Here is a 22,955-nt window from a genome sequence, read left to right as displayed (position 1 = left end):
AGATGCTTTAGGTACAGGGTGCGGCCGCATAACTTCCTTTTTTCAAAACTCAATAAAAACTATTGTATGCATTGGAAAATATTTACTTATTTTTTATAATGTAGGTACATGTCAATAGTTTTTATTTGCATTGTTTTGAAGATCAAATCTGTTAGGTGAAGTCCCCCATTCTCCATACATTGCGTAAACCGATTTCTGGCATCTGTCATGACTCTTGTTAGCATAGCAGGTGTTATGTTGGCAATTTCTTCTCGGATGTTGGTCTTCAAATCTTGTAGGGTTCTTGGACGGTTCACATAAATACGGGACTTCAAAAAACCCCATAGAAAAAAATCACAAGGGGACAAATCGGGAGAGCGTGCCGGTCATTCCAAATCGCCTCTAATTGAGATAAGGCGCTCTGGAAAGTGTTTCTTCAAAACGGCCATCGATGCTCTTGAAGTGTGTGCTGCTCCAATAAGACGGTGCGTCTTATTGGAACCAAGTGTCCCCCAAATCCAAATTTTCTAGCCGTGGGAAAAAAAAATTCTGTAGCATGTTTACATACCGGTCCGAATTCACTGTCACTGTAACCTCATTTTCCTCAAAAAACCAGGGACCAATAATTCCACACTGGGACTTTGGGTGAATGCAAAGGCTTTTGATGCAATTCTCGAGGGTTGGTGTCAGCCCAGTAGCGCATGTTTTGTTTGTTAACCGACCCACACAAATGAAAATGGTCTTCATCGACAAAAAAAAGAAATAGCACCCTCGGGAACGACATCAAGAAGAAGCTTACAGGGGTTCATCCGAGAATTGAAGTCACGTTCTAAAAGTTCCTGCACTATCGCCATCTTATAGGGATGAAAATGAAGATCATCACGAAGAATTCTTCTCACAGAACGATCGGATAGTCCAAGGGCAGATGCGTGTTTGCGCGCAGAACGCCGTGGCGATAGCAACATTGACGCTCTCACTGCTTCAATATTCTCAGGTGATCTAACGGGCCGAGGGATTCCAGTTCTTCCTTTTGTCGCACTTGCAGTTTGTCTGAATGTAGTGACCCATCTAACAATTGATTTGCGGTCTGGGACGGGAGCCAACGGGGCTAAATTAAAGCGATTCCGAAATGCACGCTGTGTTGCAATAACCGAACATCCGCTTGAAAAGTAAACCTCAACGGCAAAGGCACGCTCCTCACTATTCCAACGCATGATGGTGACTGAACCGTGTCGGGACAAAACTTTACAGTATCAACTCTTGAACGAGACCACTAGCGCTCCGCTATGACATCAACTAACTGAGTGGCGCGCATTTTAAAAAGGAAGTTATGCTGCCGCACCCTGTATAAAAGATTTTGGGTTTCCCTATGGGAGGAATGATGAATACATGACAGTTCCGTGTGTACATAGTTGAAAATTCAATTGCCCTCTACTTTTTAAAAAGTCATCTACACAAATAATTTGATCTGGAAAGCACTGTTCTGATGGCAGTCAAACTCATACTCTTCACACTAGGAGTTCAATATTATTAAATGTGAGAAAACAACCTACAATAGATACAAACAAGTCGGAATACCGGAAGCTCGCGCGAGGCCAGATCGATCGCCGTAATAAAGCTCGTATTTATCGGACCGAATGACTTCGCTAAAATGACAAGAATTGAAGCCAAGGCTGTACATGTGTTTCTTCAAGAAACCTAAGGTTTATGGATTAGTATAGAAGATTAATGGTAGTTAAGGTTTTATGGCTATAAATCGCATTGTACTTTTTAAATGCGTTTTTCTCGAAACTGCATGTTGAAAATCGGCTGCCGTCATAGCCCAAAATCTACCCAATGAAATTCTTTGAAATTTTCAGGGCTTATTCAGAACATATTTTTACGGTCCGCAAACTAGGATAATTGCGATTCATTGAGTAGCTTTTTTTTATTCGTTGAAGAAGCCGTGAAAAACACCAAAATTCACAAAAAAAAGTTTAACACAGCACCAAAAATGTAGCTTTTAATATTTTTTAATAATCCTAGTTTGCGGACTGTAGTTAAGTCTGTACATTAAAATTCCGTTTATTTTCTTCCTTTAAGATGATCGCACCGCACTCTAGTGTGGCAGCAGAAAAACACCTTTTTTTGGAGATGGGTGTATAAATTGCTCTGTATTTTAATAATCCATGCGATCAGGCTGGAAAAATTGTTAAGCACGCTCAAGGTATTAATAAATCAATGGTGAAAAATTCGTATTTGTATCTTCATCCAGTTCTTGACAAAAAATTTCTGAAAAAGCCGCAAGAAAAGGCCTTCACTCGGGTTGACCCCCTTAATCGGATGCGACCTCCGAATTCTTCCAGTTAAGACCGATTGAAAGGGTGGAAATAAAAGTCACTTAACGTCAATGTGTGGCACTCCTTTTCCGTGGTAGACGTTTTTTTTTTAAAATAATCACAGAAATGGGTTGAATGGTCTTTTTAAGGTTTTGTGTAAAACAAAACCTTATTAAAATCGATTCAATGTCTGCCTGTCTGTCTGTCTGTCACACGCATTTTTCTCCAAAACGGCTAGACCGATCCGAACGAAATTTGGTGGACAGATGGGAACTATGAAATCCCACGCATACAGCGAGTGGCATAAGCTGAGGTGGAGTTTAAAGGGGGGCTCCCCATACATGCAAAAGGGGGATTCAAAAATTTTTTTCAGCGGATATAGTTGTGTAGGGTATCAAATGAAAGGTCTCAATTTGTACTTTCGGAAACTGATATTAGTTTTGGCATAAATTGCAAAGTGCGTGAGTAAGGAGTCAAAATGTACGCACTTGAAGTGAGACAGGACTCATTTTCGGAAACTACCCAACCTAAAAATCTGAAAAAAATCAGGGTGGTGCGCCTAGATGAAATCTAGGCCTCAAAATATGTCCCATTCCGATATCTGCGCAAATAAACTTACTAATAGTATATTACTACTTTTTAGAAATTTACTGAAAAACCCCCCTTAAATTCATCCTAGGACTTCCGAATTTTGTTCCAGCATAGGGGACAATCTTCGTCCCCATTACCGCAAGACGCCGTTCATTGACCTTTATAATCGGCCAATACTCAGAACTATAGAGAGCGGCAGACGGACGACATTGCAGTAAATTTTAGATTTGGGACGTGCGCTGATACGTCGATCACAAAGAACACCAGCTGGGGAATGCCATTTCATCCAGGTTGCGTTAATGTGTGAAATAATTTCATTACGCAGTTCTCCATTGGCAGATTGCATTGACTCGAGATATTTAAATCGCTGAGTTCTGGCAATGGCAGTAACCTGTCCCTCGAGATATTTATATCGCTGAGTTTTGTCAATGGCGGTAACCTGCCCTTCGAGATATTTAAATCGCTCAGTTCTGGCAATGGCAGTAACCTGCCCAGAACTGAACGATTTCAATATCTCGGGTCAATGCTATAAGCCAATGGAGAACTACGTTATGCTCCTCACATAGGGAAACACAAAACCTTTTATACCTGAAGCGTCAAGCTTCCGGTTTCCCGACTTGTTTTTTATTTTTTTAAAAAAAAAGCGGTTTTTTTAATTATTTCAGAAAATAGTTTTCTTACTAAAAGAGCAAGTAAGCAGTTTTTCACTATCATCTTCAGCATTCGAAATTTAAACTCCGCCAAAATCTTCGAGCGAGCCATCAAATTAATTATCCTAATCACCCCCTTTTCTCTCCATGTATCAGTCCTGTTGGAATTTCACAAGAATGCGCCTTTTTGTAACCCTTTTCTCGCTCTTCATAGCGGATATTTCCAACCACGTTCTCAAACACAGTCCCATCAACATAATTTATAATTTAAACCTTCAAGCCCGTCTGAAGTCATATTTGGACAAGCCTTATTCATTACTTACTCAAAAATGTGACACGATTTTCTTCCGCGGGAATAGAATGATGATAACTCCAGAAATGTCTTCTGCATCAGGGCGATGAGGTACATAACATAGGTATGCGAAAATCAAAAACAAAGCCTTATTAAAATCGGTTTACTGACTGTCCCTCTGTCTGTTCGTTTCACACACTTTTCCGGGAAACAGCTATGCAGACTAGTTATAAAATCAATATCCAACCGTTATATAATTGTTTGGAGTGCACCCTAGGATCAAACAGTAATATAGGTTATAATCTAGATAGTATTATGACGTAGTTTCTTCTATTACCAACAAAGTTATAATCGGTACAATTAGTCTCTTTTCCGCAACCTACTGCATTGAATATCAGTATTGTATTAAATAGCTTGACATCCTAAATGTGTATATAGTTAAGCCACTTAAATTTTCAACCTCCGAATTCTATCGGTAAAGAGCGATTGAAATGAAATTTAGGATGGGCGTAGAAGGTGGCATATAATTTATACATCGCCGATGCGCCCTTCGCCCCAGGCGGAAGACTCCCTACCCCCCCCCTCTTCGGGGATGGAAAATTTTATATTCGAAGGAACCACAGAAATCGATTAAATGCTCAATTCTGAGCAAAAATGTTTTATGAAAATTTTTCCTACAAGTTGTAGTTTTCGAGTTATTCATGTTCAAACAATTTTTTCATGGAAAAAACGAAAAAAAAAATATTTTTTTTTTGTTTTTTGTTTAGGTGTGGCTCGGCAAAGGTAAACTCGTCATCGCTTAACAGAAATTAGTACTTTCGACGTCAAATTACATAAAACCAGCAGTCACTTTTTTCCTGGAGATCGTATAAAACTTTTTCGAAGTGCATAGTAAGCCCTTTGAAACAAGGTATGATAGGAGCCGGTCGGATAAATAATAACGGAGCTTTAATTAAAATAATATAATTATCTGTACCTTTGACATAAAAATTCATAATAAAACCCTTTTCTCCTATAAATTAAAAGTAAGCCGAATCCCTTGAGAATCTAAGTTCTCAGAATAAATTCTGAAAATTGGGTTTAAAGTGCATAGCTCCGGCGAAAGGTGTGATTTGTCCAAGAAAGAAAATTATTAATTTTTTCAAAAAGTCATTTTTTAGATATCTAAAAAAATAAAAAGTATAGCGAAAAAATGCTCATGCAAAAAATGCGGCTTTTTTCTCGCTGGAAAATTTGGTATAGTTTGCAAAATAAAAATTTATTGAAATATCGTCATTAAATATCGCAGGAAAAGAGTTTTTAATATTGGAAAATCCCAAAATCCCAAAAAGTTTATGGAACTTAAAACCCATACAGTTTGAGATTAAAAGAAATTTTAAGCGATTTGATAGTTGCAAAATTAACAAAGTTATGTTTTGAAAACGAAACGCATTACTATGTATGTAATTTTCCAACATTTTCAAATATACTCGAACAGAATACACATATCTATTTATGCCTAATGAGTGTATTTTCACATATACTTATATATATATCTACATATATATATTATATAATTATACGACTGTGCACATACTATAGAAGGAAAGTGCGCGGCAAAGGAGAGAGATGAGTAGAACCTCCACCAATGAAATGGTGAAATTGTTTAATATTTATGGAAACCTATTTATATTATAGAAAATTATTATTTTTTTTAATTAGAATTGGAATTTTATATGAAATTCGAACTTAGTCACTTTCTCTTTTTGGCGAAATAAGAACGAAGAAGACGATGAAGGCTTCAATATAGTTGACACGGCCGTTTGGGATCATTCCACAGTACAAAAAATTAATTATATAAGAGAAGATGTGGAAATAATAATTATTCTAACTGTTAGAGCTACTGCCTCGGAAGAAATTTACTGTCTGAAATTAGGCAAATTGAATGTCCCTTCTGTTGTCTATTCATCATTCCTTGGAAAAGTGTCCGACCCAACAGAAAAATCTGAAAAAAATCATCAAGTTGCCTCTATATAGATAGTGTCCAGGCCCCAAAATATCTTCATATCCATATCTGCTTAAATTAAGTTAATAATAGTATATAGCTAGTGGTTTCTTAACTGTATCCTTCATACATAGTATGTATGTGTCAAGCGGCCGAGAGCGTATGTAAAATTTTTCCAATATTTACGATTGTAGTGCTTTTTACGTTGCATCAATTGAAACTTTAATTGATGTAATATAAGGAAATGCAGACACCGAGTATATTTTGACGTACATACATATGTGTACATATTGAAGTCAGAATGGAGATTTCGCTATCGGTAAAATATTTCTAGCGCAGTTATCAAACTAGTTTCACATTTAACGCTTCAGTAAAACAACTAAATATAAATTTTAGTGTTTTCTACTTTGCTTGCGACCGTAACCCTTTCTCTATTAATAATTCTCTCTCTGTTCAACACAACTTACTTCGATTCGGGTTAAGAAGTCATCGCGATGCGAGTGGGTCATTACTTGTAAAAAATTAATTATAATTCTTCTTGTGTATGTGCGCTGCAAAAAGTTATACTTTTATTCTACCATATTAGAAAGTTCATTCCTGTACCGCCATATTTGTGCCGATGCTTTGTGGAGAGATGAGCAAAAAACCGATTTGTTGATGTTGTGCTTTTGTGAAACAAGAAGGAAGAAATGAAAACAAGAAAAATTCGCTATTACTGACGAGCGTGAGCGGCTCGGTTGGATAACATGTGCTGGTAGCCGAAAAAATTGCAATAAAGTAAGACGGTTCAACGGCCTTTCAAGTGAGTAGCAACCACTTTTTATCAATTTGGTTCTCTTGACTTTGACCTAGGTTTTACTGAGAAACCCTCATCAAGGTTGTGGCTGGAGCAAGGCAATTGCAGTTCTTCAAATATGTTGGAATATTTTCTTCGTAGTACCAACACTTTCCTGCTTTCTTCTCCATATAGTGCGTTTGGAATTCAGACTTGAAAGTTAAACATGCCACAATAAAAATATTGTGGCGATTGGAGTCAAAACGAGAAAAATACTGAAGCGATCACATCCGAATTTCTACACTTAAAAAGGAAATATATGTTCGAGTAGAAAGAATAAAAAGTATCAGGAATCATCTTAACAAACTTCGAGCAAGGTTATCTTCAGGAAATTAGTTGGGCCCTATAAAGTGATAAACTACTTTCAACATTGTTCGCAAATATGAAACAGATAAAAACTTTCATATTGCAATTATACCTTTTCCAAGTTTATAGCACTTCTCGTTACGTGAACAATAAAAAACATTGTGCGTACTAGTATCAGCTAGTTCACAAATTGAATTTAATTAGCCGTAACTGGCGAGACGGCGTGGGAAGAGAGAGATTCCCCCTTGGTCCGGATTTTCTCCCTAAGGCCCTGCATTTACTATTATCTATTTTTTTTGATAAAAACAATAAAAATTAACGTTTTCCACTTTCGATTCAAGATGAATTATACAGTATACGAGTATACGTCATGCCTCACTTCTTTAGATTTGGCTTCCATAATGCTGGCCTACGCAATATTTCAATTAGAGAACTCTTTTGTATTTTGTGTTCCATGATTGAATAGCTTTGAACCCTGCTGCACTTGGGAATCCGTCCCTTTTTCTCAAACAATTTCTTGATTTATTTTAGAGGTTTTCTAGAAAGGGATTAGTTTCTTCTCTTTTTCAGAAGGATTTAATATACTGGACATTTTTGGTATTGTGTCCAATTCTGAACTCATTGTATTGAGGGTTTAGGATATGTTCACACTCTAAGGGAGGTTCTTCTATGAACCAGATTCATCGCACACGAAATGTGGCATGCAGCACAGTTCCTCTAACTCGCGCGACGTAGTGCGATATAGAGCCCACTACACTAGCTACAAGCAGCCTACGGGTGCATGGCGGGCCCTCAACATCTGGCATCATCATTTTCAGGGTTTCAATAGACGCATGTTGTAAATGATGCTAAAAGTTCTACCTAGCACCTTTCATCCCTCCAATGTATTTCATATTGGTTGATGAGTGATGATGTTTTTCCCAATTTTGATGCAAGCAGTCGTTTTCCTATGGCGTTTTGTGATAAACATCTCGGTTTTGTCCTTTATAGCAGTGATGGCCGTGGTTGAATACAACTCCACATCCATATAAGCAGAACTATGTCATTGGCGTAACCTACTACTGTAGCTTCGCTAGCAACTGAAACGTTGCTGACATCGTTACATATGATGTTTTACAAAAGTGTTCCCAGAGCACTGTGGAACATCCGCAAAGACAATGTATTCCCTGGGATTTTTCTTAGGGTTAAATCTGTAATGAGTATCAATCAGTTCTTGCTTTTGGACATTACTAATTTAGATATAAACAGCCTTATGAAAATTATTTAAATCCGAAAATAGCAGATATGGCTCACAAAGGAATTTGTTTGAAATAATTAGATGGTTTTTGCTTTTTCGCTTATATATAATAGTTTATTTTATTCGTATAATATATACCGATCTTTCAGGAACCATTTGTTCTCTTCATCAGTGCTACACGGTCGTGCAGCATTGAAAGAATTTAATCGCTAGAAACATCGCAAGATTATACTTAGATACCTTCATTTTCTAGTGATTCAATAAAGACATCACTTTCAGTTCAAAAACTACTCACAACGTTATTACTACTATCCAGCAATACTTATATCACATCCAACCACTTGAAAATTTACAACTCCACTATTCAATAAACTACAAATCACATGCTATCCCAGATCAGATTGGAAACTTAGGCATTCGCTGTTCATTTCGATTGTAATCCAGTTGGCAATTAAGCATTCATTCGATCGAACCAATACATCAATGAAATGGATTTTTCAATGGACCATTATACAGGCAGATTTTAAAATGCCGATCAAGGGATATTTGTGTATCGCAAAGACCATTTTCTGGTGCTATTGCGCTATTGTCCTGTTTAACTTCAGAAGTTTAAGCTGTTTTACATTTCCTTAGAATAGTTTTTCTGTTATCATATTTTATTGACATGGTTAGGCAAGAAAAGCAATGCTTTCGTTGCTTTCAAAGACGCCACACCACTGCTCAGGAAGATCCAATCTAGCAAGTATATCTCAAACAACTCCACGAACATGTCTGACCACGGCTTAACAGCCAGCTTAAAGGCTTTGTTTGGTATACCATGGGGAACAAGTGCTTCGTTACCTTCCAGCTACAAATCTATAGTATCTCATGGGTCATTACTGGTCATATCACAACTACATCTATAAGTTTCTGAAGAACAATTTTCGGTAGAAGATCGGGACATGTAATTTGCGGAGCTTTCTGATCTTGTCTTTTCGACGCTTTCCCATGTTTTTATTTCTGATTAGAGTTCTTTTAAGCACTTCTTTTGTTTCGCTGTAAAGCCAGCTTGAGATTCCTTCGGGCTCCCTTCTTGACACACTATATCACCTGCTGGTCAGCCCCATCTATTGCTCCCTGAGCTGCTCGTACGGTCCGAGACACGCCGACCGAAGATCAGATAGTTCACTGTTCTACCACCAGTTAGGCCTTCTAATGGGAAAAGTATATGGTGTTGGCATCGATGAGTCGCATGCTTTTGGCCATCTCCGAGGGTGTGCCTCGTGTATTGTCCTGCTCCGTTTGCTGTTTTTGCAAACCAGCCTGGCGTTTCCCTAATTCCTAGATGCGCAGGTTCCCTACCGCCTGGCTTGTTCTTCAGATCAAAGTCCAGTGCCTGGTGATCACTGTGGTGTAGTGTTTAATGACGTTCCACGAGATATCACGACAACAGTCAGATTCAGAACTGAACCGGCCCATTCGTCCTGGTAAGTATTAACCTGACCATCGTTAGCCAATATGATGTTAGGCGTGAGTGAAGACCTCCAAGAGACCAAGTGATCTTCTTGCATTCTTGGATAAATTCCCATATTCTGTGGCCCATGCAAAACTCACCGGCAACGATTTTTAATCTTTGTTTTTTTTTGTGTCCAATCCCAATCTATCCAATATGCCCTCGAATTCAGCCAATGGAGAAGTAGAGCAATTATAAATTTTTATGTGCCATCTATTTTTACTCATATGAACTCAGTTGTAGATTGCCTTATACACTCCTGTATGGCTTGGTCACTACATGCCAAAAGCTCCACCTGTAAAATCATCTACTCATCCATTATTGTTAGGGTTTCTATGGGATTCTCTTCTTATAGTCACTTGCGTCTCCGATTATAAGGTGGTCTGGAAGAGTAGACCCTACAGTGTTTGAGGGTGATTTGAATGGTTATTAGGGGTTACAATCTAATAAGTCGGGAAAGCAGAGGCTGAAAGCATCAGGTGCGAAAGGTTTCTGCCTTTTTGTTATGCAAGAATTTTACAATGTACCCAATTTACCCATTCGTGCATAGCTAAACATTCAAGGCATTCTTTCATGTACATTGTATTGTGTATTTCCAAACTTCACGTTATAAATCCATATACATGTACATATTGAAGACATCATTACTACGATTACTGGTACATATATATACATATGTACATACGTATGCATTTATGTTGACATTAGGCAACCGGATATCTGTTTTACTTTCTTTACAAAAACCAATGTAAAACATACATACACATATATTTGCCCGAATTGGACACTACAAGCAAGCTTTCTATGCATATGTATGTATGGCGCGCCTCGAAAAACTGAGACTAATATACAAATACCTAAGAAAAGCCATAAAAAACATTCCCAAATGTGTACATACACGAGTTTTTCGTATCTCAGCGTTGACTTTATTGTGGAATTGATGTATATCGCTATATATATATAGAAGATATCTTATGTATGATGTCTTTCGAGCGAAATCAAGAATGTTAACCTTTTATTCTGTTAAGGGAAAGTCGCACCGCGTCCTTAGAAGTTATAGTGTACCTAATGATCATAGTATCTCAAGTAAGCCTCCGTCAGGAACTTTAGTATGTTCCCTAATTTCATATCTTTCAACTTTGCATCTGGTATTAAGTGTTCTCCCAGATGCCTCGACCTACTTTGCACAAGTGCCGGACACTGTCCCAGGATGTGTATAGTGGTTTCGCCACACTCCCTAGCTTCCCTAGGTGATAATTCAGCCGACAATGACCAGTGAGAATTCCCACTATGATTCGGAGGTTCTTTTTGGTGAGGTTTAAGCAATCCTTTGTGCGTATGGGTTCGTATCCCCCAATAAGCATCGTGGACTGCTCCATCCCTGATAGGCCCGCCCAGTATAATTCCCTCAACCGTTCATCTTCATTTCTTAGATTCATAGCCATGAAACCGTTTCCGATTCCACAGAAGGGTTCTGGCCCGTGTAAAGGCATCCCTGCTCCCTTCTTGGCTAGTTCATGTGCTGCTTCGTAGCCTTCCAACCCAGCATGGCCTGGAACCCAAAGTATCGAGATTTTGTTGGATGAGCCGAGTGTATTCAGTCTCTCAAGGCTTTCCCATACCAGTTTAGATTTCACCTGGTTGGACCTAAGTGCCTTGATCGCTGCTTGGCTATCAGTGAGAAAAGCTATGTTCTGCCCCCTGTAGTTCCTTTGCTGATTAAAGGAGGTACATTTGTCTATGGCGTATATTTCGGCCTGGAATATGCTAGTGTACCTACCCGGTGGCTCAAAGTATATTTTCTTTGGACCAATGACACCGGCACCCTCTCCCCCTCCTGTGAGGGATCCCTCAGTGTACCAAGTGATCAGTAGCTGGTTTAAGCCGTATGTCGCAGCCACGCTTTCCCAGTTTGCCTTGTTACTCCAACGTGTTTCAAACTTCTTATCGAAGTGAAACCTCGTTGTCCTGTTATCTCTTGGTATCAGTAATTCGGGATTCCACCTAGAAAGAATATCAATTTTCCTTCGATTTAAGCAGCTCCCCGCATCACTGATACTCCCGGCCATCCTGAATATTGCCCTCCTTGCCTGTATCTGTATGTGCAGATAGAGAGGGGTTAATCCCAGAAGGACCTCCAGGGATGTCGTTGGGCATTTCCTCATTGCCCCACTGATACACATGCAGGTTAACCTAATATAACTTTTTTTTAACAATTATAGGATTTTCTTGAAGCTATTTCGTACTTCCAGAATGAATTTAAGGCGGTCTGTCGATAAATTTCCAAAATATATATAATGTAATGTAATTATGCAGCAGGCATTTATTAGCATGAAGGATACTTTAGCAGATCTACACTTACGCACATGGGAACTTGCAAGGTCAACCTTCGTCAATTCTTTTGTTTTTGAGATAGCTTTGTTCCCGTGATTGATCATAGCCTATCACCGATCATGAATCGCTAGAAAACAACGCTATCCAAGACACCTATTGATCAACCTTTTTAAACAGTGAAATCTCGATAATTCGTATCCCGATTATTCATATTTTCGGCTAGTTCGTACCAATTTCCTGGTCACCAGAGTTAATTTTTCTATTTTGTACTCCCGATAATTGGTAATCCATATAATTCGGACCAAACCATCAGCTCTTTCACTATACGAATTATTAGGATTCTACTGTATTTTATCCATCAATACATAAGGAAACTCGTCCATCCGTCAGATTAAGAACCTTGGTTTTAATCTTTTCCCTTACCTCTTTTTTCAGATCGAGATATAGTGGGCCACGCCTCTTCATTTGAAAGGAAGTGTCACTATTGTAGTGGTTTGAGAAACATGTATGATCCATTTTATTTGTCCATCTCTATGAGGCAAATCAGCTTGAAGAGCGTTTATTGGTGGCAAGAAGAAATGATATCGTTGACGAACGTTACTTGGATTTAAGTTCTGTCTATTCTTCACGCGACATTTTTCACCATTTTTCACCATCTTCTTGTCTATATACATACAACAGTCAGATTTTGTTTCTTCTAGAATGTTTTTCAGAAAATTTGAGCATCACACGAAATGTTTGCCAAATGGGTGCAAAGAGAAATAAGACCAGCATGGGATAAAGGGAAATTTTAGTTAAGCGGTGAAAGAAAGGTAAAAGTTTTCCAGAAATTAGGCAATTGGCGACTAGATCTCATCCTTCCGTTCAGAGAGTGATTGAAAACTGCATATCGTGCAATTCGACCGCATCACGTACTTTCTGAACGCCCACATGACTTGAGTGAAAGTGAAAGGCGTCACGTTTTCAAAAAAGTGCAACAAAACTCTAGAGCAAGGGCTTTAGAAATTGCTACAGATATCAAGGATAGCTTTCAGGAGACTGTTTGCAGTGATCCTGTCTGCAAAATTTTAAAGAAAGGTGGTTATCGTTGCCTAGTCGCACGAAGAAGTCCCTTTATATCTCATGTTAACAGAAAAAGACGAATTGACTTTGTTAAGGAGGCCTGAAAAAACGTAATTTGTTCTGAAAAGAGCAAATTTCGTATATTTGGGATCGCTCCTTTGGGGGAAACGAGGTACAGCGCTAAAAAAGAAAACACGGCGGTGGTGTTATGTTGTGGGGGCTCATAGTAAGTAGTGATTTACGTTGTATAATTTTATGGAGCCAACAATAGGCAAAAGAATATAATCGGGTATACTTTGAAGCAGTGCTGCAAAACTGGATCTGGAACTGAAAATGGTTAAGCTTTGGCTGTTATACAGGGTGCGGCAGCATAACTTCCTTTTTTCAAAACTCAATAAAAACTATTGTATGCATCGGAATATATTTATTTATTTTTTATAATGTAGGTGCATGTCAAAAGTTTTTATTTACATTGTTTTGAAGATCAAATCTGTTAGGTGACGTCCCCCATTCTCCATACATTGCGTAAATCGATTTCGGGCGTTTGTCATGACTCTTGTTAGCATAGCAGGTGTTATGTTGGCAATTTCTTCTTGGATGTTGGTCTTCAAATCTTGTAGGGTTCTTGGACGGTTCACATAAACACGGGGTTTCAAAAAACCCCATAGAAAAAAATCACAAGGGGACAGATCGGGAGAGCGTGCCGGCCATTCGAAATCGCCTCTAATTGAGATAAGGCGCTCTGGAAAGTGTTTCCTCAAAACAGCCACCGATGCTCTTGAAGTGTGTGCTGTTGCACCGTCTTGTTGGAACCAAGTGTCCCCCAAATCCAAATTTTCTAGCCGTGGGAAAAAAAAATTCTGTAGCATGTTTACATACCGGTCCGAATTCACTGTCACTGTAACCTCATTTTCCTCAAAAAAACCAGGGACCAATAATTCCAGCTGAGGAAATTGCACACCACATTGTGACTTTGGGTGAATGCAAAGGCTTTTAATGCAATTCTCGAGGGTTGGTGTCAGCCCAGTAGCGCATGTTTTGTTTGTTAACCGACCCACACAAATGAAAATGGGCTTCATCGCTAAAAAAAAACAATAGCACCCTCGGGAACGACATCAAGAAGAAGCTTACAGGGGTTCATCCGAGAATTGAAGTCACGTTCTGAAAGTTCCTGCACTATCGTCATCTTAAAGGGATGAAGATAAAGATTATCACGAAGAATTCTTCTCACAGAACGATCGGATAGTCCAAGGGCAGATGCGTGTTTGCGCGCAGAACGCCGTGGCGATCGCAACATTGACGCTCTCACTGCTTCAATGTTCTCAGGTGATCTAATGGGCCGAGGGACTTCAGTTCTTCCTTTTGTCACACTTGCAATTTGTCTGAATGTAGTGACCCATGTAACAATTGATTTGCGGTCTGGGACGTGAGCCAACAGGGCTAAATTAAAGCCATTCCGAAATGCACGCTGTGTTGCAATAACCGAACATCCGCTTGAAAAGTAAACCTCAACGGCAAAGGCACGCTCCTCACTATTCCAACGCATGATGGTGACTGAACCATGTCGGGACAAAACTTTACAGTATCCCTTCTTGAACGAGACCACTAGCGCTCCGCTATGACATCAACTAACTGAGTGGCGCGCATTTTAAAAAAGGAAGTTTTGCTGCCGCACCCTGTATAATGTTCCGCGTCAGCTTCATACACCCCTATAATCTGAAGATCTGAATCCTATTGAGCATATTTGGGACTTGTTAAAGGCTAGGACTCGATATCACAATACAAATGAGAGACAACAAAATTGATAAATTCCATTCCTACTTACTTACTGTATCCTTTATTTTCCCTTTAATGCTTCTATATTGTTTATGCTAACGAAGACTGAATTCCATTTAATGATTACAATATAATTTTACGTTTGTGTTTGCGTTTTACACAAAACCTTATTAAAATCGGTTTATTGTCTGTCTGTCCATCACACCCATTTTTCGGAGACAGTTGTAGCAATTGACACTAAATTTGGTGGAAATTTGGAAAGTGTGAATGCTCACCCATATAGTGAGTTACATCCTTTTGAATAGTGGGGAATACGGCGGTTGAAAGTGATAATTTCTTTAACGGACCCATTCTCAGAAACTGCACAATCGAAAAATCTGAAAAAACACAAGAAGCTGCCACTATAGGGTGCCTAGGCTCGGAAATACCTCACATACCATTTTTAAGGACGTTTATGTTTTCTTAAACATATGTAGCGAACATTCAAATCAACCTCAACCATTGCGAGAGTGGACGTAAACACAAGAAACAATGGCATTCCTGGGAGCCGGGGTTGTAAGGACTTAAGTCAACGGCGTCCATATCTGCAGATGTTCCTGCTGGACAGTTTGGTGGGTTTGGGTTATTTCCAGCGATTTCAACAAGTAGACCTTCGAGTGGGGGAGCCGAATGACGAACCCAGTGGCCAAATCCCGTTTGTATTCATCGCGGAGCTGGATATGGTACTAGCCAATGTTGGGTGTGTGTCCACCTTCTGAGGTAGGGGGCTAGGCTCAATCGTCGATCCGACTTACTTAAGTACCTCGTTGATGAGATTGATCATCTGGTGGATGAGTGAATACTACACCCACAGTAATTACCAGACCATTTTTTTTCGAGATTAGAAGCGGAGGGCAGTTGAATATGTAACAGAAGTGCAAAAGCCTGGATAGTTGGCTGCTCTACTGGAGCTTTCAGGGAATAGATATTCCTGGCGGCTTTAGAAGTAGGGAACAGTGCTGAAAAAGGTGAGTCAGCTGACTGTACAAAACCGCAATGGCGTTTTCACCGCAGTAGGGAACCAAACTACTGGTGGAAACAGGAAAGATTGCCGTTGAGATCATCATGTCTGCAAGAGAGAAGGAGAAGGAATACCACGATCTTTGAAGTAGCCTTAAGAGGCTTTGAGGCAAATACGAACCGGTGGGCGCTGCTTACCCTGTTGTAATGAGCAAGATTCGTTGGCAAAAATTACCCTAATTGGCATGCCCGGGACTCTTGTTCAGCATTATTGAAATTCTTTGCTCACAACAGGAAGAAAGTGGACCTCAGCCAACGGTTCAACAGGACATCTTCTCAATCCTCGGGTTGACCGAGGAGGAACAACGAGAGATCTTTTATAAACAAGTTTGAATTAAGCGTGTTGAAAGGAGCATTCCTCGTCAAATGAGAGAGACCGAGGTTGACTCTGCTGCCGGAGCACCTCATATCGCCCTATCTAGCTTTTGGACACTACGGGGTAGATGTTGGTGAGGATGATATACAACAGGCTGATTCCGTTCATCGAGATAGCGGCGGTATGGGTTTCGGCGAGCGTGTTCTGCGGTCAATGAAATAGCAACCGTAAACCTCAAAACCTGAGAATGGTGCACGGGGCATATAGAACAGTACTCGGTGAGGTAGTGTTATCGCGAGAATGATTCCCTTGGATTTTTTACCGCAGGGCGCTTCCCGCCGATGTGACTGTGCACTTCCGGAAAGTCACTAGCTGTACAAAAGATCGCAGTAACAATGGGATATGGCATATGGTTTCCAGATTCGTCTTTGAAAAGACATACACTGTCGTAATCACCGAAAGAGAAGAATGGTCGACAAGTGGCCATGAGTCTTTTCAGATTACAGACCTAATAATCTTTACCGACGGGTCAGTCATGGAGGATGGATCAGGTGCAGGGGTGTTCTCGGAGAATCCGATTATAGAACTGGCCCGACCTCTCGGAAAAATGACGACCATATTCCAGGCGAAGATATATGCCATTTCATTGGCAGCAGAAGAATGTCTGCGACAGAAATGGAGGGGTCGCACCATTCGAATCTGTTCCGACAGTCGGGCGGCATTATCAGCGCTAAATGGCAACAACATATCAAGCAAGTTGGTGTGGAGTTGTCATCAGGTGCTGCTGAAACTTGGCCGACTGAACGAAACATTCCTGTTGTGGGTGCCGGGGCACTCTAACATCGCCTGCAATGAGGAGGCTGACAGACTAGCTCGCCGAGGGTCTGGATCCACAATGGTGGACCATACTGTCAAGTCTACTCTGAAGAGTGAAATTGCAAGGATTCACGCAACCGAGTGGAAAAATTTGGACTCTTGCCGGCAAGCGAAAATCCTTCTGAAGGAGCCTAGGGCCACTAGAGCGGCATTTTTGTTGTTTCTTAAGAAGTCGGACATGAAAACCCTAGTAGGGCTTTTGACGGGACACTGCTCCTTAAACTACCATATGAAAAAGATTGGGGTAGTGGTTTTGGCTGTGTGCAGCCAATGTGAGGAGGAGGAGGAGACGGCCCTGCGCTTTCTATGCAGCTGCTCGGCATCCTCAGATCTCAGACGAAGACACCTTGGCAAGGTTTTCTTCAATGAAGAATCTGCACACTCTCTGCCTCTGGAGAATGTTCTCAGATTCGCTAAAGCCTGCGAACACCGTAGGCGGGAAGCCATTGAATAGGCAACTACGGGGATAGTACAATGGGCCTAATAATGGCCTGAGTGCTCGGAGCTGCGGCTCCCCCCAGTTAACTAAACTAACTAACAATGGGATCATTCTGGAAAAGGCCGCTGGGCCCATACAGTGACCCGTGTGTTGAGAGATGGGTCGAGCCAAAATTGAATTACCACCTACATATTTCCTTACGGGATACGATGGATACTGGAAGTACTTGTATCGTTTCGAGTGTACCACTGCACGCGGGGACCAGGAGTATGTTATGTTCCATTGACTGAGATTCGCGATAGAAAGAGTGAAGTGAGATGACATCCTCAACGTAGTTATCGGACCTCATAATCTCGAGGAGGAAATGCTAAAGTCGGAAGCAAATTGGAAGGCAGTAAACACAACAATGAATGCGATATGCAAAAAGCTGCAAAAGTTGGATTGAGCCCAGCCAGGAATGCGCAACGGACCCGTGACTTAATTGTGCCGGTGTAAATCAGAGTCCTCCCCTTGAAGTAATACTTCACGGTGGACACGCGGGGATATGGGTGGCGAAGTGGGGGTGGTTTTAGTGTTTAAGTAAACTGATTCCCTCCACAATCTTTTTTTTCATTGTCTTCAGCCTTTGGCCCGTTCACAAGCGGGCTCGTCGTGATCGGTTTCATCATTTAGTTGTATCAAATTTCCTGATCTGGATGCAATCGCGAGGCTCCCCATCCAGCGTATCAAGCGACCGTTGTTTCCGCCTATTCCAACGCAACATCTTCGCCTCCTTTACCGCAAGACGCCATTCATTGTCTTTTATAGTCGACAGGATGGACGACATTGTGGTAAATTCTTTGATTTGAGACGTTCGTTGAAACGTCGATCACAAAGAACACCAGTTGTGGAACGTAGTTCCCCATTGACGGATAGCATTGACCCGTGATATTTAAATCGTTCAGTTCTGGGCAGATCACTGCTGCTGACAGTGATTATGCCTGTTTCGCCGTATTTCATGAGGCCATCATTCCGTTTTTTAACAAGAAGAAAAAATCATCTACATAAAGCTGTGTATAGGGCGCTGGACGCTGGATGTGTGACGGTGCCCTTAACAAGAACAAAACGGAGTGGTCGAAGGGCGCTCTCTTGATGAACACCAACAGAGACACGAAGCGGTTTTGACACACCTGCCAGTCAGTATTTCCACAGTTTTTGACAATTCCGTCTTGATTCACGGTTATTTCAACGATTTCGCGAATATGTTTGTCAAGAATGCGTTAAAAAATCTTCATCGTATTGATCGGATCGGATATCGGATCGGACGGTAATTTGAACATTCTGCTGGACTACCTTTCTTTTTCCATATTGGAACTGTGCTACTTTTTTGTCAGTCAGATGGTGTTCTACCTTCCTGAATAACCTGATTAAAGAATTAACTGAACCACAGTGTTAGGTCCCAGCTCTTAGCTTTCCAAAGCTCAGATGCGATGTCGTCAGGTCCAGTGGCTTCCCCCGATTTCATTCGTTTTATTGCTTCCTCGATTTCAGTTGCGCTGATAGTCCCTGAGGGTTTTACGTGAGAACCTGTCTGGAAGACTTAATCCCACGGTCTTCTTAGGGCACGGATTTATTTTGTGACCACAATCAAAGCCCCGCTGAGACAAGCACCAACGGTACCAGTCTATACCAAGTGCATGGCTTAGCATTAATACTGGTGGATGCAAGACCAACCTAAATCTCTATTGAACTAAGTAGTACGGCACCCGTGTTGAAACGGAACACCACGCCAAGGCCCGAAGGTCTCTTCTAGCTTGAGCATAACCACAACCCCCGTGAAACTCCCACTAGGGGCCTCACCGCAAATAACCCAGCTGTACGCACATACAACGGGAGTTCACCCGAAGTATGAGAGACCAGGAACTATCCCGGTTCCCATGGTACCAGTATACCCCTGGTAAGGTTTCGTGACCAATTTGCCATTTCAGATGAGTCCCCGTGCAGACTGGGGTTTGATCGCGCTGATTAGGCCTTTGGAGCTTTCGTCTACTGCATCGCGGCCGGCAAGCCAAAGTGAGTACAGCGTCTCCCGGTGCCGCCACTATGGAGGTGCTCCTCGGCCACTTGATTTTGGTTTGGCCGATAGGGTTGCCGCCCCGTCTTCCTCACCGCCACCTCTGAGCACCAGTTGCGCTGACAGGTGGAACTGGTCCAAATGTCGACCCTGATTGTCGAAGTGGAGGATGAACAAATTCTTCAGTTGAAATCTGTTTTCTATCCGTTGTGGCTTGACGATTGGTAAGCAAAATACCGTTCTTGTCATTAAGGCAACAGAATCGTTCGATATTCTGTGTGCGTTCGTTGGCAAGTCGATACAGGTCTCTCTCCCCATCTCGAGTGTTCAGTTTATGGTAAAGATTTTTGTAATGGACCGCTCGGGTGACAGTGATCGCTTTCTTTACTTCCCAGTTGGCATTCTTATAAATTTGCTAATTGGCGAGCGTTTTATCGCCGAGAAACTTATGGTAGAGGCGTTTCTTTTCGCGACCTTCATTTCAATATCGTCATTCCAAACCCAAGTAGCTTGGATAATGTATCGCTTACTTGCCTGGGTAACGCTGAGGGTTGCAGAGGCCGCTTTGTTGATCGCGTCTTTCATTTGGTTTCCCGATTTTTCCATATTCGTAATGACCGGTAATCGCGTAAGTCACATCATTTCTTCTTTCTTCTAACGAATTCGCTACCATTTAATGGGCGACAGGCCAGTGAGTTCCTCACGCTGTTTTATCGGTGGTTTGATTCGCAAGACGGCAATCAACGGTCGATGTTTAGGTGCAATGGTTTCATAGGAAACGGCTTTACAACTAGTAACGGTGGTAAAATATCGGAATCTCATAGAGAATATAGTCGATTTGCGTGTCGACTAAACGCTCGCTACCCTCATTACGCCCGCCAAACCCCTTTTCCCATGGCACTTGTTACAGTCTGCCTTTTCACGCACATGACCGCCTTTTCCGAGGGGCTCCTGCGAGTTCCTCGGTCTTTCCAGTTAGGGTGCCAACATTTAGAGTGCAGATACGTATTTGTATTGGCTTACTTACAGGCATACTGCTAGCGATAGAACCAAATATCAAAAGTTTAAGATATTTATGGCATGCTTTATTAAAGCAGCAGGTTAGCTCCTCAGTTATTTTCGGAGCTGAACGGTCTTATTCTGTCCGGATGGCTTGGAAACTTCCCTACGACAATACCTTGTGTATGCGTACATATCACGGCATCTTTCTTCTGTGGCGATTTTGAGTGGACTTTGCAGTGAATTTCGAATAGCGTTGGTTTCCAATTGGTTGGTTTGGTTTTTATGGTGGATTGAATTCACTGACCCCGCAAGTTTGTTCTTGCAGCTTTGCGAAAATTTACACTATTTCACGAAGTGACCACAGGCAGCTTAACTTTGCCACTTCAAATTTTTAGTCCTCATGTGATTCAGCAAAATTATATTGTCAAATATTATCTTCGGTTCGTTTTAGTAGTAGTAGAACTGAAAAACGACAAACCTTTGGCCTTTGACAACAAAAGGACAACACTGGTCCCAGCCATATCAGCGGGGTGAAGAACTTCGTCGACGTACTAGTCAGGTATCGGTAGACGTATTGATTAAAAAGGGGAAGGGGCAGTGCATAGGCAACATTTCAAGAAAGGAACATATGGCTCAAAACTGTAGCAGGCGAATGTAAGCTTCTCGGGAAGACCTGGAGAGAACTGAAGACCATTTCGGCGAACCAACAAAGACGGTGTGTGGGTGTGGTTAACGCGTTATGCCCAATTTGAAGGATAATGACCACCATATGCAACTGAGAATGATTGAAAGAAAATAATGTTTAACTACAATATTGACACTGATGTTGTCAATACCAATGGTTTATCTGTAAGAACGAGCAAGCTTCATGATTAAGGCATCCGTTTATGCTTGTAAGTGGTACTAGAATCTGAAGAGTCCTGTTCGGTAAAAGCTTAATTTGTATTGTTTAAAATATGCCATCCATGTACCTGACCAATACGTTACAGTTACGACTTGGAAGAAAATACATTATTATTACGACACTGGCCCTTGGATAGTATCTTTAGCCCATCCTATGATTAATTGCTTCTCAGTCCGATTGGACGTGAGGAGTAAGTGTCGGTTTGTGAAGCATAGAGCCCTACACTGATCTTCGCTTGGTTTTGAATTATTTCTTTTCATTCTCCAAGAGAGTGTTTTAGTTTCTTTTTTATTACATTTAATGGTGTGTATATAATAGGTCTACAGTAAGCATAAAGCCAGGCACAGATATCCCTAATGTACCAGGATCCCAAACAGGCCACGAGACTAAAGAAGCTGGTTCCGTATCTATGATCCAGTCCTTTGCAGCAATAATCGAGTTTTATGCAGTTTTTCCGGATTTTGTATATTTATGGGCTTGAAGCCAACTCAATGCAAAAACTATTTATAAACATTTAACAATTTGTTGACATTTCTCACATCAAGTTATGTGTGTACATTTTCCACTCAAGCATGCTTGCACTACCCCTTACAGAATAAGCTGCGACAAATCGCAAATCATGCTAAACGTATTCCAGGCAATTGTGACATTCTACCTAATTGTATCTGTCGTATCTGAACAATCAGTCGGAATCAATCTTATGCCGCCAATTAGCCAAGAACATTTAATACCTCGCCGTTCACATTACCGATCAGATAGAATTGAGTCCAGCGTAATCTAGATGGCGGCGCATCGCAGCTCGCAGCCTTGCGAGGCAATAAATATTTATCAACAGAATTTATATTTGACATACGCTCTCACGTTAAATCAATTACAGACTATCTGATAACTATTCAATTAAAGCGAGTGGAGAAATGCGTTTCACATTCACTCTAATTAATGCTTTTTCCGCAGCTTGTTCATGAATCCACTGACGCAGGGATCTGATAGATACACATACGCAATATGTATGCATGTGATTCTTTCAGGGAATTTTTCCGTCTTCAACTGGTGGGGTTTAACCGTTTGTATGATAAGGTCAATGGTCTATTTACTATTCTTTGTTTTGGTTCGCTTCTAGTGCATTCATTGACAAAATGAAACTACGCCGATCCATAAACGAAATGCGGCAGTCCAACGCCGTCTCCTTGATTAATTATTGACCTCAATTCCCCTGACCATGATTTAAATTTCGTTCGTTTCTGGGAAAAATGTCGGTTTTCGAAATGTGATTCTACTTTTTCATTTGTGATTCAATAACGTGCTTTCGGGAAATGTTTGATATTACATAATATGGTCTACAGTATCTACAGTAGATTATCGTGATTGTATTCGTTCATTAAACACGGAGGAAACCGGAAGCGGAAGAATCCATTTTTCTAAAAAATGTTAAGTTTAGACTTGGAGCCAG

General features: G+C 40.9%; 2 protein-coding genes across 2 annotated transcripts in view; one reads left to right on the top strand and one right to left on the bottom strand.

Moving 5' to 3' along the window:
- Positions 1–22,955, bottom strand: part of LOC119649629 (proton-coupled amino acid transporter-like protein pathetic) — a 150,309-nt gene that overhangs the window by 101,851 nt on the left and 25,503 nt on the right. The window lies entirely within an intron of this gene.
- The window catches only part of LOC119649630 (proton-coupled amino acid transporter-like protein CG1139), a 246,042-nt gene continuing 229,270 nt past the window's right edge, over positions 6,184–22,955 (top strand). Inside the window, exon 1 of the mRNA XM_038051871.1 lies at positions 6,184–6,616. The gene's annotated coding sequence lies outside the window, so the exon portion shown is untranslated. The remainder of the gene's footprint in view (positions 6,617–22,955) is intronic.

The sequence above is a fragment of the Hermetia illucens genome, chromosome 2 (genome assembly GCF_905115235.1).
Source record: "Hermetia illucens chromosome 2, iHerIll2.2.curated.20191125, whole genome shotgun sequence".
NCBI classification, from domain to species: domain Eukaryota; kingdom Metazoa; phylum Arthropoda; class Insecta; order Diptera; family Stratiomyidae; genus Hermetia; species Hermetia illucens.
The sequence above is the reverse complement of the archived record's forward strand: the minus strand, read 5'-3'. Positions and strand labels throughout refer to the sequence as shown.